Here is a 15,946-nt window from a genome sequence, read left to right as displayed (position 1 = left end):
GATTAGCTCTAGTAGTTTTCTGGTGGCATCTTTAGGATTCTCTATGTATAACATCATGTCATCTGCAAACAGTGACAGTTTTACTACTTCTTTTCCAATTTGTATTCCTTTTATTTCTTTTTCTTCTCTGATTGCTGTGGCTAGGACTTCCCTAACTATGTTGAGTAAGAGTGGCAAGAGTGGACATCCTCCTCTTGTTGCTGATCTTAGAGGAAATGCTTTCAGTTTTTCACCATTGGGAATGAAGTTTGCTGTGGGTTTGCTGTGGGTTCCTCTTCGATTTCTTCAGTGATCTCTTGGTTGTTTAGTAACGTATTGTTTAGCCTCCATGTGTTTGTGTTTTTTACGTTTTTTTCCCTGTAATTGATTTCTAATCTCATAGTGTTGTGGTCAGAAAAGTTGCTTGATATGATTTCAATTTTCCTAAAGTTACTGAGGCCTGATTTGTGACCCACGATGTGATCTTTCTTGGAGAATGTTCTGTGCGCACTTGAGAAGAAAGTGTAATCTCCTGTTTTCAGTTGGAATGTTCTATAAATATCAAATCTATCTGGTCTGTTGTGTCATTTAAAGCTGTGTTTCCTTATTTTCTGTCTGGATGATCTGTCCATTGGTGTCAGTGAGGTATTAAGGTCCCCCACTATTACTGTGCTACTGTTGATTTCTTCTTTTATAGTTGTTAGCATTTGCCTTATGTATTGAGGTGCTCCTCTGTTGGGTGCATATATATTTATAATTGTTATATCTTCGTCTTGGACTGATCCCTTGATCATTATATAGTGTCCTTCCTTGTCTCTTGTAACATTCTTTATTTTAAAGTCTATTTTATCTGATGAGTATTGCTACTCCAGCTTTCTTTTGAATTCCATTTGCATGGAATATCTTTTTCCATCTCCTCATTTTCACTCTGTACGTGTCCCTAGTTCTCAAGTGGGTCTCTTGTAGACAGCATATATATGGGTCTTGTTTTTGTATCCATTCAGCAAGCCTGTGTCTTTTGGTTGGAGCATTTAATCCATTCACGTTTAAGGTGATTATTGATAATGTATGTTCCTGTTACCATTTTCTTAATTGTTTGGGGTTTGTTTTTGTAAGTCCTTTTCTTCTCTTGTGTTTCCCACTTAGAGAAGTTCCTTTAGCATTTGTTGTAAAGCTGGTTTGTTGGTGCTGAATTCTCTTAGCTTTTGCTTGTTTGTAAAGCTTTTAATTTCTCTGTCAAATCTGAATGAGATCCTTGCCAGGTAGAGTAATCTTGGTTGTAGGTTCTTCCCTTTCATGTCTTTAAATATATCATGCCACTCCCTTCTGGCTTGTAGAGTTTCTGCTGAGAAATCAGCTGTTGACCTTATGGGAGTTCCCTTGTATGTTATTTGTCGTTTTTCCCTTGCTGCTTTCAATAATTCTTCTTTGTCTGTAATTTTTGCCAGTTTGATTACTATGTGTCTTGGCGTGTTTCTCCTTGGGTTTATCCCGTATGGGCCTCTCTGTGCTTCCTGGACTTGGGTGGCTATTTCCTTTCCCATGTTAGGGAAGTTTTCGACTATAATCTCTTCAAGTATTTTCTCAGGTCCTTTCTCTCTCTCTTCTTCTTCTGGGACCCCTATAATGTGAATGTTGGTGCATTTAATATTGTCCCAGAGGTGTCTTAGGCGGTCTTCATTTCTTTTCATTCTTTTTTCTTTATTCTGTTCTGTGGCAGTGAATTCCACCATTCTGTCTTCCTGGTCACTTATCTGTTCTTTGGCCTCAGTTATTCTGCTGTTGATTCCTTCTAGGGTAATTCATTTCAGTTATTGTATTGTTCATCACTGTTTGTTTGTTCTTTAATTCTTCTAGGTGTTTGTTCTTTAATTCTTCTAGGTCTTTGTTACACATTTCTTGCATCTTCTTGACCTTTGCCTCCATTCTTTTTCCAAGGTCCTGGATCATCTTCACTATCATTATTCTGAATTCTTTTTCAGGAAGGTTGCCTATCTCCACTTCATTTAGTTGTTTTTCTGGGTTTTATCTTGTTCCTTCTTCTGGTACATAGTCCTCTGCCTTTTCATTTTGTCTGTCTTTCTGTGCATGTGTTTTCGTTCCACAGTCTGCAGAATTGTAGTTCTTCTTGCTTCTGCTGTCTGTCCTCTGGTGGATGAGGCTAAGAGGCTTGTATATATTAGATATTTTAAATTGCTAAGTGCAAGTTTAAAATGCAAGTAAATGATGTGGTTCATTTGGAGTAAATACTGAGAACTATGAGGAAAATAAATTACCTGGAAGTTATACATTCTATGCATAACTCAAACTAAAATATTATTAAAATGAATGTGAAAAAGGATGGTTGGCCATGCCACCAGCCCTAGTTTAAAGAAAGAATGGTGACTTATAAATACTTAAGTGTAGTTATCTAGTTGCCAAATTAGCCTGACAGGATCTGACAGCTATGAGTGAGCTGAAGAAATTCTCCTGTAAAAAAAGAATGCCTGGAATTTGGACAAATAGAACTTGGTGTGCAGGAACCCAAAGACTGGACATTGCCATGGGTTCTACAGTGTTTTGAAGTGCAGCTGATTTCCAAAGGCTCACACAAGTAGCAGAGGTGGGCAGAGGAACATCATAATTCTCCTGTGGAGTGACCATGAATTGGGCTTGGGGTAAGGATGCCATCATAAGAACCCTTCCCCATAAGGCATAGACAGTAGCTATAAATAATAATAATAATAATAATAATAATAATAGTATTTGTCAAGGACTCCCTGTGTGCCGGACATCTCTCTAAATGCTTTACCTGAATTTCCTCATCTAATCCTTAAGCAGTCCTGTGTGGTTGGTACTTGTGATTATCTCCGTTTTAAAGATGAGAAGCCTAAAACACAGAAAACCTGAATAACTTGCCCTAGGTAAATATTAAGCATTAAGCAGAACTCAGGCATGTCTCTCCAAAGGCTATTTTCTTAGTTGCTGTACCCATCTCCCTGGGAAAAAAAGCTAAAGTTCTAGGAAAACGTATTTTTGTTAGTGAGGAAAGTGTATTTATATGATCAAGAGATAATGTTAAATGAAAGTATACATGTTACATTATCACTTACATAAAAAGGAAAGGCACACATGTTCAAACAATGCTATATATATTGAGTAGAAAAGAACTAATATATAAAGCAGAAACTAACACACCATTGTAAAGCAATTATACTCCAATAAAGATGTTTAAAAAATAAGAAAAAAAAAGAAGCTGCTCAAGCCAGTATAAACTGAATCATAAAAAAGAAAAAAAAAAGAAAAGAACTAATAATTAATATCAGTAGATATCCCTGGAGTGTGCCTAGAATGAGGCTTTGGGTAATAGTCAAAGTGAGGTTTAAGGTTATTTGAAATGTTTGAACTTTTTCTCTAGAGTATTTACAATTTATTATGATGTAGGTCAAACTAACAAAATGGCACATAGTATAATGGAAAAAATTCCCACATACCGTTATCCAGGTTAGGAAATAAGGCATGACAAATACAGTTGAGTCCCTCATGTTTGCATCTCCTTGTTTCCCTCAACAGAGGCGATTGCCCCCGAGAATTTAGAGTCTGTTGTTCTGTTGCATTTCTTTATACTTTTTAGTATGTAAGCATGTATTCCAAAAAATATATTAATAGGTTAATAAAATATTCATGTTTCATGTTTTTAACTTTACATAAATAATATACTGTAAGTATTATTCTACAACTTACTTTTTTAAACTCAGCATTGTATGTGCAAAATGTATTGATATTGGGGCCTCCCTGGTGGTGCAGTGGTTGAGAGTCTGCCTGTCAATGCAGGGACACGGGTTTGTGCCCCGGTCCGGGAGGATCCCACATGCCGCGGAGCGGCTGTGCCCGTGAGCCATGGCTGCTGAGCCTGCGCATCCGGACGGAGCCTGTGGTGTGCAACGGGAGAGGCCGCAGCGGTGAGAGGCCCGCGTACTGCAAAAAAAAAAAAAAAAAAAAGTATTGATATTGATGTTTATCTAGTTTAATTTTTTCCACTTCTGGGTAGTAGGCCATAATTTATTTTTTGGTTCTCTTGTTGATGAGCATTTAGATAATTCCCAGTGTTTTGCAGTTACAGAAAATTATTTCATAAATTATCATGTCACTTTGGGTATATGTGTGCATTTCTGTAGGTTCTATGCCTGAGAGTGGTTTTTAGGGTATATACATCTCAGCGTTACTAGGCAGTGCCACAATCCTCTCCAGTGTGGTTGTACTCCTACCAGCAGTTCATAAGAAGCTCCATTGTTCCAGATCTCTGTCAACACATGGCCATGTCAGATATTAATGATTACTAATCCAATTTTGTTAACTGAAGAATGTGTTCATGTTTTACCCATGTAATTACAAAGAAAGGGAAGGGGGAGGAGAGAGAGAGGCAGAGAGATAGAGAAAAAGAGAGAAAGGGAAAGAGAGAAAGAAGGAGGAAATCAGGCATAAGGCATAGGAAAGAAAGGAATCCTGTTGCTAAACTAGAGTGTGGCTTTGGTGTTTGGTTAGGGCCAAAGTGGAGCCCCAGGCAGGCTGAGTTGAGGTGTAGACCTCTAGGTAATTGACCAGGGCTGCTTGCTTCTCCTTTTATTAAAGGCTATAGTAGCCCCAGAACTGGAGGTTGAGAGGAGCCTGTAGTGACTCCAAGCTGGTGAGAAGAGACAGGTAGAAATAGGCAGACAGAGAGGAGATGCACTCAGAAGTTCTTCTCTTGACTGGACCATCAGCCAGTCAGCCCTTTTATGTACAGATGTTTTGGCTCATTTTCAGGATGCTTGGTGGTTAACTCTCATGCGGACCTAGTCATTAGTTATCCTGTAATGCTGGCTTCCTCTTGGGATATAGTAATCAGCTCCACTATGAGGACATTTTAACAGCATAAACCAGAGAAAATTATTTTATGTCACTTGGCGATTTATGAAAAGTAAAATGAATTCCATGGTGGGTAAAAATTTGACTTAATGCAGAATATCAAAGATAAATAGTTTACCTGAGAACGTAAGAACTGCCCTATGTTATAGGACTCATGGTCGCTCAAGCCCAACCTTCCATCACTGACTCTGGCAATGGGGAGGCATTGGCGGGGTGATGAGGTACCCCTTTCTCTGCTATGTCAGCTTTGACAGGTTAGCAAGTCCGTTTTTGGCATACACCCGTTCAGGGGCTTTCCTGCACACCACATATATAGACTTAACAGTATTTAGTTAAGAGTGAGTGAATGAAATTAATCTTTTTGAACCTGAGTTTCCTTGTCCAAAAGTATCAATTATAATAACAATCCTAACTGCTCTGAAAAATGTACATTAAATAAGAATAACAAGGAAAGCTTTTGCTAACTGAAGGCTGAATTCAGATGTTAATTTTAAAAACCTATTGTGTGTGTGTGAGTGAGACAGGCTTTAATGCAATTTCTCACGTGTTTTATCCATTGTTGCTTAGTCTGACTGGCTGCTAATGGGCTTGGGTGAACAACAGATCATTTCCTCACCTAACCATTTGCTGTCCTATCTGTTGCTGAATAGACTGCTAGTCAGGTTCTGGTTTTTATAAAGAATCCTGATAGCACTAAAAAGCTTGCTATAGGGGTTTCTCCCAGTGGAAATCTTTTGCCTTGCTTTCTGTTTGATTTTTTCGATCATTGTCTCTCCTTGGGGAGAGAGGTAATGTGATTGACTCTTGTGGAGAAGAGAAGCAACGATGCAATGATGATGGTCAGCCCATGTTTTCGTCTGCTTTAGTTGAGTAAGATTCACTCCAGTGCTTGGCCATTTAGTTGGTTTGAGAACTAGTTATTTCTCTCTAAATATCTGGCTGCATTTAGTACAAGGTTCTACAATGCCTAATTCTTTTTATATCATTGTGATAAAGGACTCATGTAGAAACTTAGAACTATGGGCTTCCTCATGTAGAAACTTAGAACTATGGGCTTCCTTATTGTTCCGTTAGTCTATTAGATAGAGGATAGACATTATGGTGTTATTTGACTTACCGTCCTCTAACCTTTTCTCGCACCCGTCTGATGTTGGGGAGCTCACTGCATTGGGAAGCTTTGTAGGGCAGCTCTGGTGATTAGGGTAGGAATGAAAAGTACCAGACTGAAATGCCAGAATGTCTTATCTGGACCCGTGAGGTACACCACTGCTCACTGTGCATTATGCTACTCACTGTTCTCTCCTTCTGGGCACATTGTAGGTTTGAATATCCTACCTTCCTTATGGCTGTATGGGGCCATGTGTCTAGTTCTGTCCAGTTGTTGAGTGGAAATGACACGAACCACTTTCAGGCGGGAGCATTTCATTACCAGTTTGTGATACACACACGCACCCACCCACTGCCTGAGTTCTCTTTCCCTCTAGAATGGCAACTGGCAGCATTTAAGATGGTGGCTACTCCATCAGTCTGGGTCCCTGAGTGAACATGATGAGCAGAGGCTCCTTGACCACCCACCGTGGACACATACGTTGAGTGAAAAATAAACTTTGTTCTTTGAAAGTACTGAAGATTGAGGGTTGCTTGTAACCAGAGAAAAATCTAGCCCATTCAGACTGACACAGTGATGATTGAAGGCCCATTCTCAGTAACCTTCTCAATATAGCATTTCAGCTATACAAGTGGATTAAACTTGTAATATGAGAAAAAAAAGTATTTGTCATTTTGTCTTTGGATGAGTTGAATTCTACCGTCCAGTGTTTTCCCTCACTGGTCCCAGTCACACTTTTTAGAGCTACTTGACAGTATTTCAGAGACTAGAGTTAGGTACCCCAGCACCTCTGAGTCTTTTGGTCCTTAGGCTGAAATCCCCATTTCCTCAGCTGCTCTGCTTGTAATGCTGGGAATAATTAGAAGGGCTTTTTAAAATTCTGGTAAACTTTGTCTAGATATTTTTGTATCTATGAATAATTATTATCCAGGACAGTTCTCAGGGTAGCCTTAGACTTCTAGCAACTTTAGCATGCATATCTTTAAGATCCCATAACCTGCCTGGGGTGTGTCAAGTTCTAAGGTAAGAAGGGTGAGGGCTAGTGAAAAAGTGTTAGGATCAGTGGATTGACTATCCTGAGAGACTGAAAGAATTGCTAGAGTCAGACTGCTGAAGGAATGAGTTCTAAAGATAGGAAATGATGGTTGGAGAGTGAGATATTTGAAATTGAGATTGTTGGGAGTTACAGCTATTGGTAATGACAAGTTCAAGGTTTGAACATTGGAGTGAGTAACTGAGGAAGTATAGAACACAGCTTACTGAAGAACAGGTTTAGAAACTTGTAGTTCTCAAAGGAGTTTCCAAAACATTATTTAAGAGGTAGCATGTATATTCATCTGTATTCCAGATTATGTATTTTAACTTTTAGATTATCTTCATAAATTTTACCACTGATTATGAAATTTTCTCTAACATGTTGGAACATTTATCCTAGTACATCATAGGTTCTGGAGTTAGGGAGATCTACATTCAAATCTTGAATTTACTGTTTACTGGTTGTATGACTTTGGGCACATCAATTCAAATCTTTGAGCTTCAGCTTCTTCATCTGAAAATTGGATAGAGTGGTAATACCCATCTCTGTAGACTTGTTGTGACAATAGAATGAGTTAATGCATGAAAAAGAGCATTCTTGCTGGCACTCAGGTAATGATAATAACTATTCTTTACCCCATTATTATTAAAGCAGAGAGGCCAAAGAGGCCTGAAGGATTGGAAAGCTGCCACAGTCAACCATAAGGGAATATCCTAATTATATTACATTACATTATGTTACATTACATAATACAGCCTAGCATTTATTTTCAAGCTAACCAAAAAATTAATTTTTCTGTCTAAGCAGTTTCTAGCATGGAAGCGTTTCTACCCCATAAATTATTGAGAATGAATAACACACACACAGACACACACACACACACACACACACACACACCCCAGAATTCCACAAACTTGATTTGCAAATATTGTCAAATTAGATATTTATAAGATAATGAAATACAGCTTTTTACAGAAGATGTGTATTACAGCTGTTAAAAATCCTTCAGGACTATGAATGAGAAAAGCTTGAAGCTAGAACTTTCTAATTTTCTTGATAGACAAGTAGTATGCTGCCTCTGCCCCTGCTCTTTTATTTCCAACCTTTGACATTCACTGATCTTCTTTAACTGCATATTTCCAGGATTGATAAATCAGGAATACGTGAGTGCTTTCATTTTAGACAAGACACCTGAAGTTCAAGAGAACAAAACAGCCAAGCTCTTGAAAGTCATTACACTTTGCTAGACCAGTGATTCTTGACCGTATCAGGTCAGGCACTACTCTGCCCTTTTTTAAACAAATATTTTGTAATACCCCTTGACTATACTGAAATGAGACCCATGAGTAATATAACCTGTCTAATCACAATTAAATTATGCACATACTTCCTTAACTGCAATACAAAATAGCAATAAAGCAAAAGTTATTTATAATATAGTATTTGTTTCATTATAAATGCTCAGACTTGTCTACAGTAGAAAACATAGTAAAGTAGTCAGATATGTGTGGCTTGTACGTTAAAACACTGTGAATGCAACAACTACTAATGAAGTCCAGCACAGGTGTGTTGGGTTGTCAACTCTAATACCACGAGTGGCATCACTGTTGGTGACATTTAGAGAATCCCTGTTCTGAACAAAATGAAAGTGTAATTCCCCTTCATTTAGTGTATATAAATTACCACGCAAAAAATTATTTGTGTTTATATGTAAAAGGAGCTAAGTGCTAAATTGGGTAACTATAAACAAATTTTTCACTTATACTGATGGCTGATAGGACATTCTAAAATCGTGGAGAATGTGGGATGTGATTTTTTAAATGAGAGATTGTCCTTCATATTGTAATGTCACTTGTCCTCTCGCTAAATGCCTATAGTGTTCCCCAATCATAACCACAACCCACGGCCCCACAAGTATCTCAGAGAACCTCTGGGGGTGTTACCACTTCTACTGAGAATCATGTTCTAGATATGTTGACTGGAGTACATATAACTAAAAGGTTTCAAAATTACTAAGGCCGAAGTCCATCCAGATAAAACTCACAGTTGTCCCTCTACACTCTAGACATGTCAAAATGTAAATCTGATCATGTCATCCTTAATGCCAACCTTCTTTAAACAATTTGTGACTCCCCACTGAACTCATAATGAAGACCTAAATACTTAGCGCAGCCTGTGGTCCCCTCCTGATCTGACCCTTGTTGGCCCCAAGTGCTGGTGGCTCTCCTGGCTCCCAGCACTACAGTTATGTTGGTCTTCTTTCAGCTGCTGGAATAAATCACATCATTTTCACCACTGCACTTTCAGCCCTGGCCCCTGACATTTCATACTTTTTTTCAGTCAACTCCTGCGCTTCCTTGAAATTGCAGCTCAATGATCACACCCTCAGAAGAGTGTTTGCTGATCTCAAAACAGGGTTAGCACCACCACGTATACCTCTTCTCATAGCCTCCACAGCAGGGGTAATTTTACGTATATGTATAGTTGGATTCATGTCTGTCTGCTCTGGTAGCCTTTGAGCTTACTGAGGGAAGGAACCATGCCTGCTGTCTCTTCTCAGTGACTGAAATAGCTTAGCCCCTCACATATTCCATTGAGTGCATACACAGATGACTGAGTAGACAAAGGGATGGTTGAATGAAAAAATGAGCAAACATATGCCTATAGCTAAGCTGACATTCCTGGGCCAAGCCTAGTTGAGTCAGTGAGTTTGTTTTCTAATCACAGCAGAGCTCACACTCAACTGTTTAGAGAAATTAATGCTCTCATGTATGACTTATTTGGCAAGAACAATATGTTAACCTTCTAGTGTGAAGTGAGAAGGGGTGTGGTAGAGAAGTGCAAGGGAAGATGAGATTCACAGCAGAGGGAGTAGTACTTCCGTATTCTTCAGTTGAACAAGTAATAAATAAATTTATTCTTGTCATTTCAAATTCTGATAATACCCTGAATGAAAAAGTTTCCCATTACCTTCTAGTCCTCTGCCCAAAACATTTATGATTAACAATTGGTTGTACCTTCTAATGGCCATAACCTCTGAATTTAATTATATATATATGCATAGATGCAGACATAGCTCTCCTTCTCTCCCTGTTTTAATTTTCCTTCAAATATAATTTTATTTGGATATAAAATATGTAAAGTCTTGTGGAAAAGATAGCATGTTCGATTTGTAAGTAGATGACTAAAGTACCTGAAAGCAGTACTTTGGTCAAAATAAATAACGACATGTTATTTGTTATAGATGAATTGTGCCTCCTCCCACTCACATGTTGAAGCCCTAACCCCCAGTGTAGTGGCATTTGGAGATGAGACCTTTGGGAACTAATGATAATTGGATTTAGAAGAGGCCCTCATGGTGGGATTAGTGCCCTTATAAGAAGAGATACCAGAGCGCTTGCTCTCCCTCCACTGTGTAAAGACACAGAGAGAAGGCAGCCTTTTGCAAGTTAGTAAGAGAGCTTTCACCAGGAACTGATCTGCCAGCATCTGGATCTTGCACTTTCCAGCCTCCAGAACTATGAGAGAATAAATTTTTGTTGTTTAAGTCACCCAGCCTATGGTATTTTGTTATGGCAGCCTGAGTGGACTAAAGCATTATTGTAGCAGGTGATATAACCATAATTTCCAGGATAATCTAATGGCATCATTTATTCCTTAATTTAAACAAATATTTGTTGAGTACCTACTATGTGCCAAGAAAACAAAGGCTCTGCTTTCATGATGCTAACAATCTATTGGAGAGTGGGGGTGAAGGGGTTGGGAGATGCATTCAGTAGACACTAAAAAGCAAAGAAACATATGCTAGATAAATGCCATGAAGAAAAATAAAGCACTGGAAGGAATTTTACACAATTCAGATGTAAGAAATGCCAGATTTCTTTTAATCTCTAAATTAGTAAACTTTTTAATGAACCTTCAAATGGGTTTCAAGGGGAAATTTAATCTGAGACATTTTGTGGACTTCTTCCAGTTTCCGGGACAAGCTGGACCTTTTGCTTTTTAGTCCACTCTGATTACCACATCAGGCTAGTTGTCCACTTTTACCTGGTCCCAGGAAGAAAGGAGGTTTTGCTGCTTCCATATCAAGCTTGACACTGGGGCCTTTGATTATAGTGGTTGGTCTCTATGGGTGCCGAGAGGGAGTGTGGTGTTCCCTTTTGCCGTTCTTGGAATCTGCAAACCCCTGCTTTCTCCTTGTTATAGCTCTACAAATCTCCCTCCCTCCTTAGTTAGCTACTTCTGCCTTTAGGTCAGGTGACTATGCTCTGGTGCCAGAAACCGCTGCCTTCAGCTGTGCAACTTGAAAAACCCATAACCAATGTTGCTGATAACTCAAAACACAAATTTTAGTTATCTTCTTGCAAGAGAGAAGAAAGATAACCATTCATTCCTCCTAGTCTTTTTTTTTTGTGGTTTTAATAAAACGGTCACAAGTTAATCTCTCAACAGTTATTTTCCTGGACCTTTATGTAAATACACATTTTTATAAAAAGTTGAACTTGTGATTTACTGTTTCATACCTGCTTTTAGCACTGAGCAATACTTATGAGAACTTTCCCCTGCTGTTAAATATTCTTTTCAAACCTGGATTTCAGTGGCTGTGTAAATATTAAATAAATATGAAATTGTTGATATAACTGATACCCAAATTTAGACAATTAGGTTATCTCCAGTTTTCCTAATTAGAAGCAATATGGTTGTGAGTCATAATATATATATATATATATATATATATATATATATATATAAATCTTTAAGAGCAGCTCTAATAATTTATTTCTTTAGGATAAGTTCTTAGAAGTGGAATTATTGGAGCATGAATGTTTTTAAGATTCTTTTTACATTTGTCACAAGCATAGTCTGGACATGCATTTATGAACTGTAATACAATACAGTTCTTAGACTTGCCAGGTGGGAATGCTCCAGCAGTCATTTTTGTTTGTTTGATATTTTTGTTTTTGTTTTTGTTTGCTTTAACATCTTTATCGGAGGATAATTGCTTTACAATGTTGTGTTAGTTTCTGCTGTATAACAAAGTGAATCAGCTATACATATACATATATCCCCATATCCCCTCCCTCTTGTGTCTCCCTCCCACCCTCCCTATCCCACCCCTCTAGGTGTTCACAAAGCACCAAGCTAATCTCCCTGTGCGATGCAGCTGCTTCTCACTAGCTATCTGTTTTACGTTTGATAGTGTATATATGTCAATGCTACTTTCTCACTTCGTCCCAGCTTACCCTTCCCCCTCCCCGTGTCCTCAAGTCCATTCTCTACGTCTGTGTCTTTATTCCTTTCCTGCCCCTAGGTTCTTCAGAACCATTTTTTTTTTAAGATTCCATATATATGTGCCATATAGTAGGAGCTTAATCAATATCACAGTCTCCCCACTTCCAAGGAGGAAGTTTTAAACCTAGAAGCAAAGAAAGCAATTTGCAATGGAGAAATGAGGGTTAGGGTAAAGGGCATCTTTCAAAATGCTGTAGGTCAACTGGTCTTCAAAATTGTAGTCCCAGACCAGCTGCATCAGCGTCACCTAGAAACTTGTTAGAAATGCAGATTTGGGGACTCACTCCAGATGTACTGAATCAGAAACTGTTGGCGGGTCCAGTGCTCTGTGTTTTAATCAAGCTTTCAAGGTAATTTTGGTGCTCCCTTGTGATTCTGGAACACCACTGCTTTGAAGCTCTTATGAAAATGTTTTATATGAATTATTTAATTTAGTCCTTCTGTTTTTTAAAAAAAGCATTTTTAAGAAGAGAAGCATACTGTTAAAAAAAACAGTTAACTGGGCCACCTGAAAAGTTATTAAAAACCCAACGTAACATAAGCCAAATAATAAGAAATTCTTTCTCCCTCAGAAAAGACTTCTACCTAATTTGAAAATATAGGATTCCAGGTAATTGTACATCTAGAGCATATCTGGAATGTGGAAACAAAGATCACACGAATCAGAACAGAGGCTATTTATCCAGAGCTTGCTATAGCAAGTCAGCCATCATCACTTGCATTTAGCAAAGACTCAGAGTCAGGAGGCGGAGTAGAAAAGATTATAGTGAAAAACACAGGGCTTCAGCTGTGCTCTAATCAGAGGTTGTTGACCTAGGAAAGCAGGAGGTGCACAAACAAGAAGTGGGACATCTAATGTAGTTGCTTTGGGGAGCATATTTGGCTTTCTGTGGTTAGTCTTGAGCTGGAAGCAGGTACGAGGAGAAAAATAAGAAAGCTAGCAGTCATTGAACAAGTCCTGACCTTCCTGGGCTGGTTGCCACAGAGATTGTCAGCGTTTTATTGTTATTTATAGGGTCTGGCTATTGTTTGTATGTCAGTCTCTCAAGAAACCTAGAAAGAAAGGGCACATATATAAAGGAATGATGTATGCTTTAAAAAGGTTACAGTTACATTATTTATCAAGTTTTTTGGTTATAGGGAAAAACAGTTAACATACTCATGGACCCTACTATTTCTATTTTGATTAAAAAGGCATTTTGAACATTAATTTATATAAGAAATATTGCCAATCCAAATATTATCTGAATTTAACTTTCCTGCGTGTATTCCAACTGTCACGGATTTTGTTCATGGGGAGTAATAGAGGTAATGAAGACAATACATGCATGACATAATTAGTGGTAAAAAAACAACATATTCTGTCAAAGTAAAAATTGCACTGGACAAAGTTAACAGGTAAGGATGACTTCTTTCAAAGCTATTGCAATAGAGAGAGAGCCCAGAATATAGTCTGAACTCAGTTTCACTGAAATGACAGTCAGGAGAGGCTTTCAGAAATGGAGTGGGGGGCAGGGACCCTAAGCCATCTGTGTTTGCTAATTGACCTTTCCCAAAGGAAAGAGGAGGTAGTTTTACAACTTGGAGCAATGTGCCCACAGAAGGTAGGAAGATAGGCTTCTACCCTTTTGTAGAGACTGGGGATGGGGGCTTTCTCTTCCTTGATGATTACATTTCAAAGAGATGGTTACCAGGCCCTTGCAGAAGAAGACATCCTAGCTTGGAAAACTGGCAAGAGGCTTTTAAAAAGATTTACATCCCAAAGGGCCAGAGAAAGAATTTACAATTACAAGTTTTCTGAAGTAAAACGCTCTAAGAAAAGGGAGGCCAGAGCCTAGAGTCAGGAAGAAGTCTATCTAAAGTTCAGTCAAGCTGAGTGAAAAGTTAAGGCCCTCTTGTTCAACACCCAGTCTTTTATCATTATAGAAAACACCAGGGACCTTACACTTAAGGTTAATAAAATTCACACTGAGAAGAAAACATCCAGTTTTAGTCAGGCTCTCATTTAATTTAGAGTGCTTTTGCATTCTTTGTGCTGACTGTTGATTGGTAAGAAAATGAACACTGTTTGCTGTAATTTAAATGCAATTATTTCATAAAGGATTGTGCAGTGGTGGGCAGGATGGGTGATGAAAGCCCTCAGATAGGGAGTATTTTGAACTGCTTGGAATCCTTAATGGATGTACTGTGTGTATTTTCAAGAAGAGTGTTTCCTGTGTGGTTGACACAACGGTGGCGGAGGAGAAACATTCTGCAGAGATCATTGGTCCAGTGATGGAGCTCTGTTGTCAAACATCATTTTATTGCAAAGCTCAATACATAAAAAGAAAAGGAAGAACCACTGTAGTTATGCTGCCTCCTTGCTTCACTTCGTTCCCAGAAGTGGCCCTGCGGTATTCCCAGGGAACTATCAAGAAACACATTTTTTTCTCACTTGACACTTTCTTTGCACTTGGCTTCCACAGCAACACACTCACCTGGTGCTCCTCAGGCACCCCAGTGATGTCTGCTCTGCTTTCTTTCTCAGTTTCCTCGGCTGGTTCCTCCTTCTCTACTGCATATCTCAGTATCAGAGTTCATCAAGACTCTGGCCCTCTTCTTGAGTGATTGCATCCTTCCCCAAGGCTCTAAATTCCATTAAAATGCTAGAAATCCCAGTGTGTACCTCTGGCCCCATCATCCTTTCTGAGCTCCAACGTGAGTATCCATTTGCCTACTTGACATCTACACCTGAATGTTTTATACATATCTCACACTTAACATGTTTTCCCATCTCATTAAATTGTACCATCGTTTACTCAGATGAGCAAATCAGAATTATAATTTTCATTTCTGCTTTCTATCCACTCATGGAATCTTTTGTTCTTACCTATCCCCTTACTTCTCAAATATACCCACTTCTCTCCGTCTCCACAGCCGCCACCCTATTCCAAGCCATTGTCTTCCCTTACCTGAACCCTGGCAAGGGCCCCTGACAAGTTTACTTACTTTCTCTCACATTTACATCCCCACTGTCACTTTTCTCCTTAAATCACTTTATTGTATTCTCATTTGTTGTCTAATAAAACATGAACGTCTCACCAGCACATCCAAAGCCCTCTGGATCCAACTTCTGACTACCTTTTGGAGCTCATTTCAGGTTCTTTATTCCGTGTTCATTCTTCTCTGATAGTACACACCAGATGTCTTTCCTGTCTCAGGGCCTTTGCACTTGCTCTTCTCCTGGTTCCTCTAACTCATGGATCCTTCATGTGTATCAGAAGAGCTATATCCACTGTCCTCTGATTGCTTGTTTTCCCTTTAACCTAGTTGTTCTCTATCACCATCATGCCAATGTCCTTGATAGTCTTACTGCCCCAAGTGTGATTCACGAACCAGTGGCAAGAGCATCACTGATGCTCTTCATGAGCCTATGTACGGGCTTGTGAGGAATGCAGAACCCCAGACCCCACATCAGACCAAATAATCAGAATCTGCGTTTTAATAATATCCCCAAAAGATGCATATAAACATTAAGGTTTAAGAGTGTAACTTTGAAACACTGATCACAAACTGTATTTCTTTGTTAGTTATATACTTGCTTATTGTCTGTTTCCATCAGTGGTGTGAATTCCATGAAGGTAGGGACCTTGTCAAGCTTTACT

At 38.8% G+C, this 15,946-nt stretch overlaps 1 protein-coding gene across 5 annotated transcripts in view; it reads left to right on the top strand.

Moving 5' to 3' along the window:
- Positions 1 to 15,946, top strand: part of HTR4 (5-hydroxytryptamine receptor 4) — a 181,332-nt gene that overhangs the window by 76,918 nt on the left and 88,468 nt on the right. The window lies entirely within an intron of this gene.

The sequence above is a fragment of the Monodon monoceros genome, unplaced genomic scaffold (assembly GCF_005190385.1).
Source record: "Monodon monoceros isolate NGI ecotype Baffin Bay Population unplaced genomic scaffold, NGI_Narwhal_1 Super_Scaffold_12, whole genome shotgun sequence".
In the NCBI taxonomy this organism is placed as follows: Eukaryota; Metazoa; Chordata; class Mammalia; order Artiodactyla; family Monodontidae; genus Monodon; species Monodon monoceros.
This window is presented reverse-complemented; position numbering and strand designations above follow the sequence as displayed.